General features: G+C 44.2%; 1 protein-coding gene across 8 annotated transcripts in view; it reads right to left on the minus strand.

The window, feature by feature from the left end:
- LOC122552711 (CAP-Gly domain-containing linker protein 4-like) overlaps positions 1–12145 on the minus strand; it is a 433681-nt gene extending 421536 nt beyond the window's left edge. For 3 of the 8 annotated variants that reach the window (XM_087991246.1, XM_087991247.1, XM_087991248.1), the window contains exon 1: positions 11979–12143. The gene's annotated coding sequence lies outside the window, so the exon portion shown is untranslated. Of the gene's footprint in view, positions 1–780; positions 868–11978 lie in introns of all 8 variants that reach the window. The other 5 variants (XM_087991245.1, XM_087991244.1, XM_087991250.1 and 2 more) reach the window with 4 other exon arrangements.
- Between the last annotated feature and the right edge of the window lie 1344 nt (positions 12146–13489).

Raw genomic sequence — 13489 nt, forward strand, 5'->3', positions numbered from 1 at the left:
CTTAATGGTAAGGTCCTAGGGAGTGGTGCTGAACAAAGAGACCTTGAAGTGCAGGTTCATAGTTCCTTGAAAGTGAAGTCGCAGGTAGATAGGATAGTGAAGAAGGTGTTTGGTATGGTTTTCTTGGTCACAGCACTGAGTATAAGGAATTGGGAAGTCATGTTGTGGCTGTACAGGATATTGGTTAGGCCACTGTTGGAATATTGCACGCAATTCTGGTCTCCTTCCTGTCAGAAAGATGTGAAACTTGAAAGGGTTCAGAAAAGATTTACAAGGATGTTGCCAGGGTTGGAGGATTTGGAGCTATAGGGAGAGGTTGAACAGGCTGGGGCTGTTTTCCCTGGAGCATTGGAGGCTGAGGGGTGACCTTATAGAGGTTTACAAAATTATGAGATGCATGGATAGGATAAATAGACAAAGTCTTTTCCCTGGGGTGGAGGAGTCCAGAACTAGAGAGCATAGGTTTAGGGTGACAGGGGAAAGATATAAAAGAGACCTAAGGGGAAGCTTTTTCACACAGAGGGTGGTATGAGTATGGAATGAGCTGCTAGAGGAAGTTGTGGAGGCTGGTACAGTTGCAACATTTAACAGCCATTTGGATGGGTATATGAATAGGAAGGGTTTAGAGGGATATGGGCCAGGTGCTAGTAGGTGGGACTAGATTGGGTTGGGATATCTGGTCGGATGGACGGGTTGGACCGAAGGGTCTGTTTCCATGCTGTACATCTCTATGACTCCTCACTTCTGGCTAGAAATAGTAGTCTTGATGTTTGTACTCACGAGTAAGACTCTACCATATTTGAGGATGGGAAATTCATGGAACCTCTTCCTCCCATTAACTTTTCAGTTCAACATCACCATTCGTATCTGGAAGTGGTAAAACCGATCCATCTTAGCTGAACATCACTTAGCTTGGCCCATAGCATATTTCTTCCCCTATTTAGTGTGCATATATCCCTGTGTAGTAGTCTCACTAAATTAACCTCTCATTTTAAAGTACACCAGTTGCTGTTCCTGGCAAGTTCTTCTACAATCCATATTGAACCATGAGGCTGAATTTAAGGCTATACACAAGGCAACTCTGGAGTCAAGAGGACTTAAAAATGTGTTGCTGGAAAAGCGCAGCAGGTCTGGCAGCATCAAAGGAGAAGGAGAATCAACGTTTCGGCATTCCTGAAGAAGGGCGTATGCCCGAAACGTCGATTCTCCTTCTCCTTTGATGCTGCCTGACCTGCTGCGCTTTTCCAGCAACAAAACTTTAAGCTCTGATCCCCAGCATCTGCAGTCCTCACTTTCTCCTAGTCAAGAGGACTTAGTCAGCCTTCAGGCTCACCACCACTTTTTCAAGGAAATAAGGGGTTGGGCAATAAGTGCTGCCAGTGGTACTCACATCCCATGAAAAATTAAAGAAAAGGTACAATGCGGAGCACTCTGCTCACCTCTGCCCCAATTAAGTCCAAACTGCTCCTGCCCTGCAACTAAAAAGGTTATCAAATGGCCAATCAATCACACTGATATTCAGCAGGTTAGTGATTTGCCATTGAAAAATAATTCAGTTTGCTAAACAAGCTTCCGATGGGAGTCTCTCGTTCAAATGCAGTTATTGCCTGATTAAGCAGCCCTGAATCAGGAAGGGTGAGGATGGCCCATTGACAGCAACCCTCCTGTTCTTGATGCTAACCTTCTTGATCCCTATCCCGTGAATCCAGTCCACCCTCGGTCATCCATGGCCCAGGTCCTTAGGTAGTCCTGGACCTCTGCCCGGGTGTGCGCTGATGGTTGTCATTGCTCCTGATAGGCATATATTGCAGCAAGCCTTCCAAAAAAGAGGCAATGAAAGGCATTTTCCAACAGTTCTCCAGTTGATAGGCTAGAGCGCCATCACCTGCAGTAAATACTGCCCATGGCTTTTTTATATAATTGAGCAAAAGATATGCCAGGTTAGAAAACCTACCGGTCTGGCAGAATATAATCCAGTTGATGTATTACAGAACCTTTTGGATATCTAGTTTTGATTCTAGATCTGTTATGAATCTATTCCATTTAGCATGGAGGCACTGATAAACTTCAGGTGTCGCATTTTGGAAAGGCAAATCAGGGCAGGACTTATACACTTCATGATAAAGGTCCTGGGGAGTGCAGCTGAACAAAGAAACCTTGGAGTGCTGGTTCATAGTTCCCTGAAAGTGGAGTTGCAGGTAGATAGGATAGTGAAGAAGGTGTTTGGTATGGTTTTCTAGGTCACGGCACTGAGTATAAGGAATTGGGAAGTCATGTTGTGGCTGGACAGGACATTGGTTAGGCCACTTTTGGAATACTGTGTGCAATTCTGGTCTTCTTCCTATAGGAAGGATGTTGTGAAACTTGAAAAAGTTCAAGAAAAGGTTTGCAAGAATGTTGCCATGGTTGGAGGATCTGAACGATAAGGAGAGGCTGAATAGGCTGGGGCTGTTTTCCCTGGAGTGTTGGAACTTGAGGGGTTTCATAGAAAATAGTTTAGCAGAATCCCTACAGTGTGGAAGCAGGTAGGGAGGTAGACTCCCTCATTCCTGTTAAGCATTGTGACAAGAATGATAGCAAGAAACATTCTGGTGATAGAATTGCAGGTGGTGAACACAAAAGAAAGGCAATAACACTAGAGGCTAGATATTATAAAGCATTTTGAGCTTAAGGATAAGAACTTATAGGGGATTATAAAATTTGAGGGGCATGGATAGTGTAAATAGATAAGGGGCAACATTTTCACACAGTGTGGTGCATGTATGGAATGAGCTGCCAGAGGAAGTGGTGGAGGCTGGTACAATTACAACATTTAAAGGAATATGGATGGGCACATGAATCAGAAGGGTTTAGAGCAATATGGGACAAGTGCTGACGAATGGGATTAGATTAGAATTGTAGAGTCATAGAGCTGTACAGCAGGGAAACAGACCCTTCGTTCCAACTCTTCCATGCCAACCAGAAATCCTAATCTAATCTAGCCCCACTTGCCATCACACAGCCCATATCCCTCCAACCCCTTCCTATTCATATACCGATCCAGATGCCTTTTAAATATTGCAATTGTACCAGCCTCCACCACTTCCTCTGGCAGCTCATTCCTTACATGCACCACCCTCTGCATGAAAACGTTGCCCCTTGGGTCTTTTTTATACCTTTCCCCTCTCACCCTACACCCATGCTTTCCAGTTCTGGACTCCCCCACTCCAGGGAAAAGACTTTGGCTATTTATCCAATCCACGCCCTTCATGATTTCATAAACCTCTATAAGGTCACCCCGAGCCTCCAACCCTTGAGGGAAAACAGCCCCAGCCTAATCAAGCCCTCCCTATAGCTCAAATTCTCCAACCTGGGCAACTTCCTTGTAAATCTTTTCTGAACACTTTCAAGTTTCACAACAACTTTCTGATAAGAAGGAGACCAGAATTGCACGCAATATTCCAAAAGTGGCCTAACCAACATCCTATACAGCCGCAACATGACCTCCCAACTCCTGTACTCAATACTCTGACCAATTAAGGAAAGCATACCAAATCTTCCCCTCTCTGAGGCTGAGTGTGCTGTTCTCATCAAAGGAATCAGCTTTGTACCCTTACGTCCCCACTTCAATGAATTCCGGGCTCGACATGATGCTGAGCTCTTCTTCCTTCGCCTTTGCGCTCACTTCTTTGGGCAAGAGTCCTCCCCCCGCTCCACATATCCTTTCACATCCCTCCAACAAACATTCCACCTCTAATTGGACACCCCCATCAGGACAATTTCCTACCCTCGATTTTTTCATTGACAATTGTCGATGGAACATTGGCAACCTTAATTTCTCTGCCCCTCTTACCCATTCCAACCTCTCTCCATCCGAACTTTCTGCCCTTCGCTCCCTTAGGTCCAACCCCAACCTTGTCATCAAACCTGCTGACAAAGGGGGTGCTGTTGTTGTCTGGCATACTGACCTCTACCTCGCAGAGGCTGAGCGCCAACTCTCAGATTCCTCCTCCTACCTCCCCCTGGAACATAACCACACCACTGAGCATCAAGCCATTGTCTCCAACACCGTGACTGACCTCATTTCCTCCGGATGTTTCCCCCCCTCAGCTTCCATAGTCTCCCAACCCCGGATAGCCCATTTCTACCTACTCCCCAAAATCCACAAGAAGGACTGTCCCGGTAGGCCCACTGTGTCAGCATGCTCCTGCCCCACTGAACTTATTTCCTCCTACCTTGACTCCATTCTTACTCCTCTGGTTCACTCCCTCCCCACCTACATCCGGGATTCCTCTGATGCCCTGCGACACATTGACAGCTTTCAATTCGCAGGCCCTAACCACCTTCTATTCACCATGGATGTGCAATCTCTTTACACCTCCATCCTACACCAAGACGGCTTGAAAGCTCTTCGCTTCTTTCTCGAAAAGAGGCCTGAACAATCTCCATCCACCACAACTCTCCTCCGCCTGGCTGAACTTGTTCTCTCTCTCAACATATTCTCCTTCAACTCATCCAATTTTCTCCAAATCAAAGGTGTAGCAATGGGTACCCGCATGGGTCCTAGCTATGCCTGCCTTTTCATGGGGTATGTGGAACATTTCTTGTTCCAGGCCTACCCGGGTTCCCTCCCACAACTGCTTTATCGGTACATTGATGACAATTTCAGTGCGGCTTCATGCTCTTGTCCTGACCTGGAAAAATTCATAAACTTTGCTTCCAGTTTCCATCCCTCCATCACCTTCACCTGGTCTATCTCCGACACTTGCCTTCCTTTCCTTGACCTTTCTGTCTCCATTTCCAGCAATAGTCTATCCACTAATATCCATTACAAGCCGACTGACTCCCACAGCTATCTGGACTACAGCTCTTCTCACCCTATGTCCTGTAAGGACTCTATCCCTTTCTCTCAGCTCCCTCGCCTCCACCGCATTTGTTCCGATGAGGTACTTTCCAAAGTGGTGCTCTTAATATGTGCTCCTTCTTCCCCAACCGTGGCTTCCCACCTACAGTTGTTGACAGGGCTCTCAACAGCATGCAGTCCATCTCCCGCGCCACTACCCTCACCCCCTCCCTCCCCTCCCAGAACAAGGATAGGGTCCCTCTTGTTCTCACCTTTCACCCCACCAGACTTCATACGCAAAGAATAATCCTCCGTCATTTTCGCCAACTCCAACACGACACTAACACTAAACACATCTTCCCTTCCTCCCCCTATCTACATTCCACAGAGGTCATTCCCTCCGGGACAACCTAGTCCACTCCTCCATCACACCTAACACCTCTCCCATCACACACGGCACCTTCCCATGCAATCGCAGAGGTTCAACACCTGCCCCTTTACCTCTTCCATGCTCACCATCCAAGGCCCCAAACACTCATTTCAGATTAAGCAGTGTTTCACTTGTTTGAGAGCATTTCACTCTCAAGTTCACTCTTTCAATTTGGTCTATTGCATTCATTGCTCCCAATATGGTCTCCTCTATATCGGAGAGAAAAAATGCCAACTGGGTGATCGCTTTGCTGAGCATCTTCAGTCTGTACACAATCAGGTCTTGGACCTTCCCGTGCCTTGCCACTTTAACACACAATCCTGCTCCCATGGCTGTCCTTGGCCTACTGCAATGTTCCAGTGAAGCTCAACGCAAACTGGAGGAACAGCATCTCATCTTCCGACAATGCACGTTACAGCCTGCCGGTCTCAACACTGAATTCAACAACTTCAGATGATTATCCCATCCTGACCCCTCTGTTTTCATTCTGCTCCGTAATTTTATTTTTTTAAAATATATTTCTTTCACGTTCTGTACCTCTTATTTCTTGATTGTCTCTCTTTCTCTCGCTCCCCACTCTCTCATCATCTTTTTCCTCTCCTCTTCCCCCTTTGCTACCCTTCGCCCCTGTTTTCCATTTTGCCTTTGCTTCACCCATCCCCCCCATCCTCCCCATATTTTGTCACATAGCACTGGCTTCAGTCTTGGTCATTCATAGCTCCTAATCTCCCTATAATCTCTCTATGCACTGTCATTATCACCTCTTTATTGCTACCATGCTTCTGGAGCCATGACTCACCTTCTCTCAGCCTAGTATAAATACCTCCCTATTTCTTTTTTCTAGCTTTGACAAAGGGTCACTTAGACTCGAAACATCAGCTCTTTTCTCTCCTTACAGATGCTGTAAGACTTGCTGAGATTTTCCAGATTTTCTCTTTTTTGATACCAAACACATTCTTCACTATCCTATCTATCTGCAACGTTACTTTCAAGGAGCTATGAATCTCCACTCCAAGGTCTCTTTGTTCAGCAACACTCCCCAGGACCTTACCATTAAGTGTATAAATCCTGCTAAGATTTGCTTTCCCATGGGGAATCTTGTCGAATGCCTTGCTGAAGTCCATATAGATCACATCTACCGCTCTGCCCTCATCAATCCCCTTTGTTACTTCTTCAAAAAACTCAATCAAGTTTGTGAGACATGATTTCCCACGCACAAAGCCATGTTAACTATGCCTAATCAGTCCTTGCCTTTTCAAATACATGTACACCCTGTCCCTCAGGATTCCCTCCAACAACTTGCCCACCACCGATGTCAGGCTCACCAATCTATAGTTTCCTGGCTTGTCCTTACCACCTTTCTGAAACAGTGGTCCCACGTTAGCCAACCTCCAGTTTTCCGGCACCTCACCTGTGACTTATCGATGATACAAATATCTCAGCAAGGGGCCCAGCAATCACTTCCCTAGCTTCCCACAGAGTTCTAGGGAACACCTGATCAGGTCCTGGGGATTTATCTACCTTTATGCATTTCAAGACATCCAGCACTTTCTCCTCTGTAATATGGACATTTTTCAACATGTCACCATCTATTTTCCTACATTCTATATCTTCCATATCCTTCTCCACAATAAACACTGATGTAAAATACTTGTTTAGTATCTCCCCATCTCCTGCGGCTCCATACAAAGGCCGCCTTGCTAATCTTTGAGGGATCCTAGTTACCCTTTTGTCCTTAATGTATTTGTAAAAACCCTTTGGATTCTCCTTATCTCTATTTGCCAAAGCTATCTCGTGCCCCCTTTTTTGTGCTCTTGATTTCCCTGTTAAGTATACTCCTATTGCCTTTATACTCTAAGGATTCACTTGACCTGTCCTGTCGGTACCTGACATATGCTTCCTTCCTTTTTTAACCAAATCCTCAATTTCTCTAGTCAACCAGCATTCCCTACACCTACCAGCCTTTCCTTTTACCCTAACAGGAATATAATGTCTCTGGACTCTCATTATCTCATTTCTGAACGCTTCCCATTTTCCAGCTGTCCCTTTACCTGTGAACATCAGTTTTTGAAAGTTCTTGCCTAATACCATCAAAATTAACCTTCCTTCCATTTAGAACTTCAACTTTTAGATCTGGTCTATCCTTTTCCATCACTATTTTAAATCTAATAGAATTATGGTCGCTGGCCCCAAAGTGCTCCCCCACTGACGCCTCAGTCGCCTGCTTTGCCTTATTTCCCAAGAGAGGTCAAGTTTTGCACCTTCTCTAGTAGATACATCCACATACTGAATCAGAAAATTGTCTTGTACACACTTAACAAATTCCTCTCCATCTAAACACTTAACACTATGGCAGTTCCAATCTATGTTTGAAAAATTAAAATCCCCTACCATAACCATCATGTTATTCTTGCAGATAAATCTTCTTACAAGTTTGTTTCTCAATTTCCCACTGACTATTTGGGAGTTTATAATACAATCCCAATAAGGTGATCATCTCTTTCTTATTTCTCAGTTCCACCTAAGTAACCTCCCTGGTTGTATTTCCTGGAATATCCTCCCTAAGTACAGCTGTAACGCTATTCTTTATCAAAAACGCCACTCCCTCTCCTCTCTTGCCTCCCATTCTATCCTTCCTGTACCATTTGTATCCTGGAACATTAAGCTGCCAGTCCTGTCCATCCCTGAGCCACATTTCTGTTGTTGGTATGATATCCCAGTCCCATGTTCCTAACCATGCCATGAGTTCATCTGCCTTCACTGTTAGGCCTCTTGCTTTGAAATAAATGCAGTTTAATTTATCAGCCCTACCTTGTTCTCTGCTTTGTCCCTGCCTGCTCTGACTGTTTGATTCCCTTCTTCTCTCAACTGTACCAGGCTCAGATTGATCTCTTTCCTCACTATCTCCCTAGGTCCCCCAGTTGCCCACCCCCCATTCCCCACCACACCATCCCCCCACACACATTTTACTAGGTTAAATCCTCCCAAGCAGCTCTATCAATTCTTCTTGCCAGTACATTAGTCCCCTTCCCATTCAGATACAATCCATCCATCTTATTCAGGTCACTTCTACTCTAGAAGAGATTTCAATAATCCAACAATGTGAACACTTCTCCCATACACCAGCTCCTCAGTTACACATTCATCTGCTCTATCCTCCTATTCTTACCCTCACCAGCTCATAGAATCGGGAATAATCCAGATATTACTACCCTCGAGGACCTTTTAAATTCCTGCCTAACTTTCTATATTCTCCCTTCAGAATCTCATCCTATTCTCTTCCCATGTTATTGCTTTCAATGTGTACAATAACCTCCTGCTGATTTCTCTCCCCCTTGAGAACAGTCTGCACCCTCTCTGAGATATCCTTGATCCTGACACCAGGGAGGCAACACACAATTCTGATTTTTCAATGCTGGCTACTGAAACTTCTATCTGTGCCTCTGACTAGGCAGTACCCCAAAGCAATCAATCGCTTGGAACCCGACGTAGCCCTCATTACATTAGAGATTGTTCTGATACCAGAAACTTGGCTGCTCATGCTACATTTCCCTGAAAATCCATCAGCCCTACATTTTCCAAAGCAGCACACTTGATTGAAATGGGGATAGCCACAGAAAACTCTGCATTACCTGCCTACCTCTCTTACCTTTCCTGGAGTTAACCCATCGATATGACTGTATCTGCGGCTTTTCTCCCTCCTATAACTGCCTTCCATCACACCCCCTTGCTCTTGTGAAGTCCTCATTGCCTCGAACTGTTGCTCCAACTGATCCACTTGATTTGATAGGATTCGTGACCAACAGCATTTAATGCAGATATAAGCTTCCGTAACACGTAAACTCTCCCTAAACTTCCACATCCTACAAGAAGACCATATCTCTCTACTAAAGGCCATTTTTGCTACTTCCAATCTACATATCAAAAAATTGCACTGTCTTATTTCTCTACAAAACACTGCTCCAGGCCAACTTAATACTTAAGTGACATATCTCAATATAACATATAATGAAGAAAGAACCCACTCTATTCACTATTGTACATTTACAGCAAGGCTATCCACTTAAAACTATCCATTTATCTGTTTCTGTGCTGTGACCTCTCCCAAAGAGGTTCCTCCAAGATTAGTTGTGAATTTCGCTGTTTGTTAAGTTTTCCTTGATGCACTCCGATGTCCAGCAATACATGAATTCAGACAGCAAAGGCAGTAACTGCGCAGGTTCACTGCTGTGTCAGTTAGCAATGTGGGTTTCTTTCTCTCTCTCTCTCCTGCACTGACCATGTGCTGCCAATTGTCTATCCTTCTCTCTTTTAAAAGTGCCGTTGTTTTGACTTTTTTTTCTCCGAAGTTCCAAAACAATGCAACAGCATATAAAACAATAATTGCTGCTCCTGAAATTCAAGGAAATCACCTTCAACACCTAAAATACCTCAAAAAAGAGCAGCCTGTCACAGCCAGAAACCTTTCCCCATACAGCCAGAAATTGTTTTAATTTAGGATATCTAGTTGGCATGGATAAGTTGGACCAAAGGGTCTGTTTCTGTGCTGTACATTTCTATGACTCTATGTTCTCTCTTGTTACATCGTCACCAGCTACACATCCAACCAGGGAGCTAAGCCCTTTAAGACACAACTAGATGAGTCAGTAGCAATGTTATCAAGTTACTATTTGTAAACGACATTGATGCTCACCCATCTAGAGTATATTCTGTGCCTTGCTACCTTGAATGTTTCATCCAAGCACAACACATCCTACTTGTAGAACAAGACACACCCTGAAATGGTGATGGAGAGGTCCAGCATTGACTGAAAGATATGATTCTAATTATTACTACATTCAGGCTGTTTCTTGACCAATCTGTGGCACAATTTTCAAAATTTTAGCACAGATTATTCGACTTTTGTAGGGTTGACTGAGCTGGGGGTGTTAAGGCCAATAAGACAGTAAGAGTTGACTGCATGTGCAGTGTTAGTTCCGTTTTCTTATATTTCTTTCATTTTATATTTCTTGTACTTTTTTGTACTGGTGTTAATACAACAGAAAGGCTCCCTCAGACAATTCAACAGGCAGTTGAGAGTCAAATACATTACAGGTAATCCTCTGATAACACGCGTTCCGGCAGCATGATTTGCTTATGACGTCACTGAGGAATTAAGGAAAGGTATTTTTTGAGAACGCTTGCCTATGTTCTCAATGCACGTTTCCAGCTGTGATCGTTTCGCGCGCTTCCTTCTGCGCATCTGCCAATGCCTGCGCCGAGGTCTCTACACCGTTCTGTTCATGTGCCGATGTCATGCTAGTCTTCATGCCGTACTCCGCACGTGCCAGTACCAGCGCCAGGCTTCGTGCCATTCTACACATGCGCCAATGTCAGGGGCTGACAGAGCACTTTCTGTGAGGGGTATTGTACAGAGAGCAGCTTCCTGTGAAGGGTACACTACTCCTAAATAATCTCTTTTTTGAAAAAAATGGAGGGGCATTGTGACAAGAATGTTAGCAAGTAGCATCCTAGTAATAAAATTGTGAGTGGTGAACGCAAAAGAAAGTGTATAACACTGAAAGCGAAGCTAGATATTATAAAACATTCTGACCATAAGGAGAGAATATATGATATATCTCGCTTAACAGGAATGAAGGAGTCTACCTTATGCACCATGATGACCCTCTGTCCCTGCATTTTTTTTAATGTACTCTGTTAAATTTACTTTTGTTTCATTGATAAATAAGATTTATATCTTCATTCAGGCTGCCCCAGATTTTGTGTTAGACGTTTGGGTGATTTTTGAGCCATCATAAGTGATATTTTTGCTGGTCTGCCCTTAACCCCAAAATCCAGAGGGGCATGTTTAGGATAAATAGACAAGGTCTTTTCCCTGGGGTAGGGGTGTCCAGAACTAGAAGTTTAGGGTGAGAGGGGAAAGATTTAAAAGGGACCCAAGGGGCAACATTTTCACACAGAGGGTGATGCGTGTATGAAATGAGCTGCCCGAGGAAGTGATGGAGGCTGGTACAATTGTAACATTTAAAAGACGTCTGGATGGGTAGATGAATAGGAAGGGTTCAGAGGGACATGGGCCAAGTGCTGGCAAATGGGACTAGATTAGGTTAGGATATCTGGTCAGCATGCACAGTCGGACCTAAGGGTCTGTGTTTCCATGCTGTATATCTCTATGACTTGTCCCATAGGCCCCATTATTTAAATTATGCGATTTTCTATTAAGCGAGGTTTCCCTGGAGCAACGACGGCGTAAGAGGAGAACTACCTGTACTCTACATCTGTTGTCACAAATACGTCAAAACATGTAAGGACAGCACATCGCCTTTTCTAAAGAATATCAGGGAACCCAAAAGATTTTATTGCACTCCAGTATCTGCATGTTCACTACTACCGGTAATAGCTTAATTCCACATCTATTTACTCAACTGAATTTAAATTCCTCCAGTTGTGGGATGTGAACTCGCCTCCGAATCATTGGTTCAGCCCTCAGGATTACGATCCATCTATAAAACCACTAAACCAGCCAAATCCCTAAGCGATCATACACCTGATGGGTTCTGTTAACATCGGACAACGGATTGTATTACGTTTATCGCAGGTTTCAAATATCCGTTCAACACTGACCAAAAATAAACAAAACATGTACGACATGTCCGACCATTAAAATATATCGTCACCCAGCAATTTAAGCAGCTTAAAGACTGCGAATGATAAACATTGCCTTACCCTGTGAAGAGTGCCGGTTTACCCAGTGCCGATGATCAGAATTCAGCGCTCGGTGCTGAGGGCTGTGACAGATTCTGTACCGAGTAACATGATCGCTGCAGTGATGCCAGGGGCAAATAACAGGGCCCCAACTCGCGCTCTGACTCCTCCACGGGACGGAGGTGGGCCGACACCAGTGCGCAGGCGCCGCCTCGAGCGGCCTAGCTCGAACTCGGTTAGGGCTGCTACAGTATTTGAAATGGGAGCAGTTTAACTGACCAGGGGCCGCGTTAGGTGAGGGCATGAATGGTGACAATAATTACTGTGTAACTGTAAACTAGTGGCTCACAATTCGGATATTTGTGTATGAAATTCAGGCTGACACTTTAGGGCAGATATCGAGGAAGAATAGTCTGTTCTGTCTCTGTCCTGTGCATCGAAAAGCCGGTTTCCCAATATTTAACTTCAGCCAGTATCAGCAAAAACGATACTATGTCATTGATTTGGTGCGTGGGACCCTGCGGTGCACAAATTGATTGTATTGCATGGATACTAAGCTGGTATTACGAAGATACTTCGTATTTTGACTTGCCCTGAAGTTGTAAAAGCAGGTTAGTTTTGTAACTGGTTTATTGAACGATCTTTGTGGTGGCAGGTGCCGAATTGTGATGACAATACGCATAAAACAAGTAGTCATAATTCATTCTCATTAAAATCAAAAAATACATAATAGGTTTCAAACTTGTGATAATTTCAGCATACAAATAATATGTATTGCAAAATGTATTAAAGTTCATAAGTTGTCAAATTGAGTTCTCAATCATTTTCATACTATTTGAAATCATTAAAGTAGCGAATTGGATTATCTCTATTAGGTCGACGTCTTGTTTGTGGAATGACGCTTTTTTAAATCCTTTCATCGCACAGTTATTTTCGTGTGGTTGTGGCAAGGGTCAGTCGTAATATGCTGAAAATGTGTTGCTGGAAAAGCGCAGCAGGTCAGGCAGCATCCAAGGAGCAGGAATCCTGAAGAAGGGCTCATGCCCGAAACGTCGATTCTCCTGCTCCCTGGATGCTGCCTGACCTGCTGCGCTTTTCCAGCAACACATTTTCAGGTCTGATCTCCAGCATCTGCAGTCCTCACTTTCTCAGTCGTAATATGGGAAATTCTAAACTTTTCTCGCGACGTTCAGACAGCTTTTTCACCTTTTCAGCAAAGGAACACATGAACAACTCGTTATGTTAGAACAGCTTTGGCATGCTCTACTTAGAATATTGTGTATAAAGGGCATGTGAATGCACAAGCGTGTTAAATAAGAAACTGAGCAGACCTGGCATTATCAGTGAAGAGAAGCAGTTTCGAGTCCAGTGATCTCCAGAACTCATAGCTGCCAGGAAAACGTTGTGTTTTTGCTGATGGGGAAGGGATGTGGAGAAATGAAGAGCAGATGGAGAGAGAAGGCCAGAGAGAGAAAGGGTGACAGGGTAGGCAGAGGAAGGGATAGATAATAATGGGGTATATGAGTAGAGTT

The sequence above is a fragment of the Chiloscyllium plagiosum genome, unplaced genomic scaffold, assembly GCF_037043375.1.
Source record: "Chiloscyllium plagiosum isolate Xiang-an unplaced genomic scaffold, Cpla_swu_hap1 HiC_scaffold_10, whole genome shotgun sequence".
Taxonomy (NCBI): Eukaryota; Metazoa; Chordata; class Chondrichthyes; order Orectolobiformes; family Hemiscylliidae; genus Chiloscyllium; species Chiloscyllium plagiosum.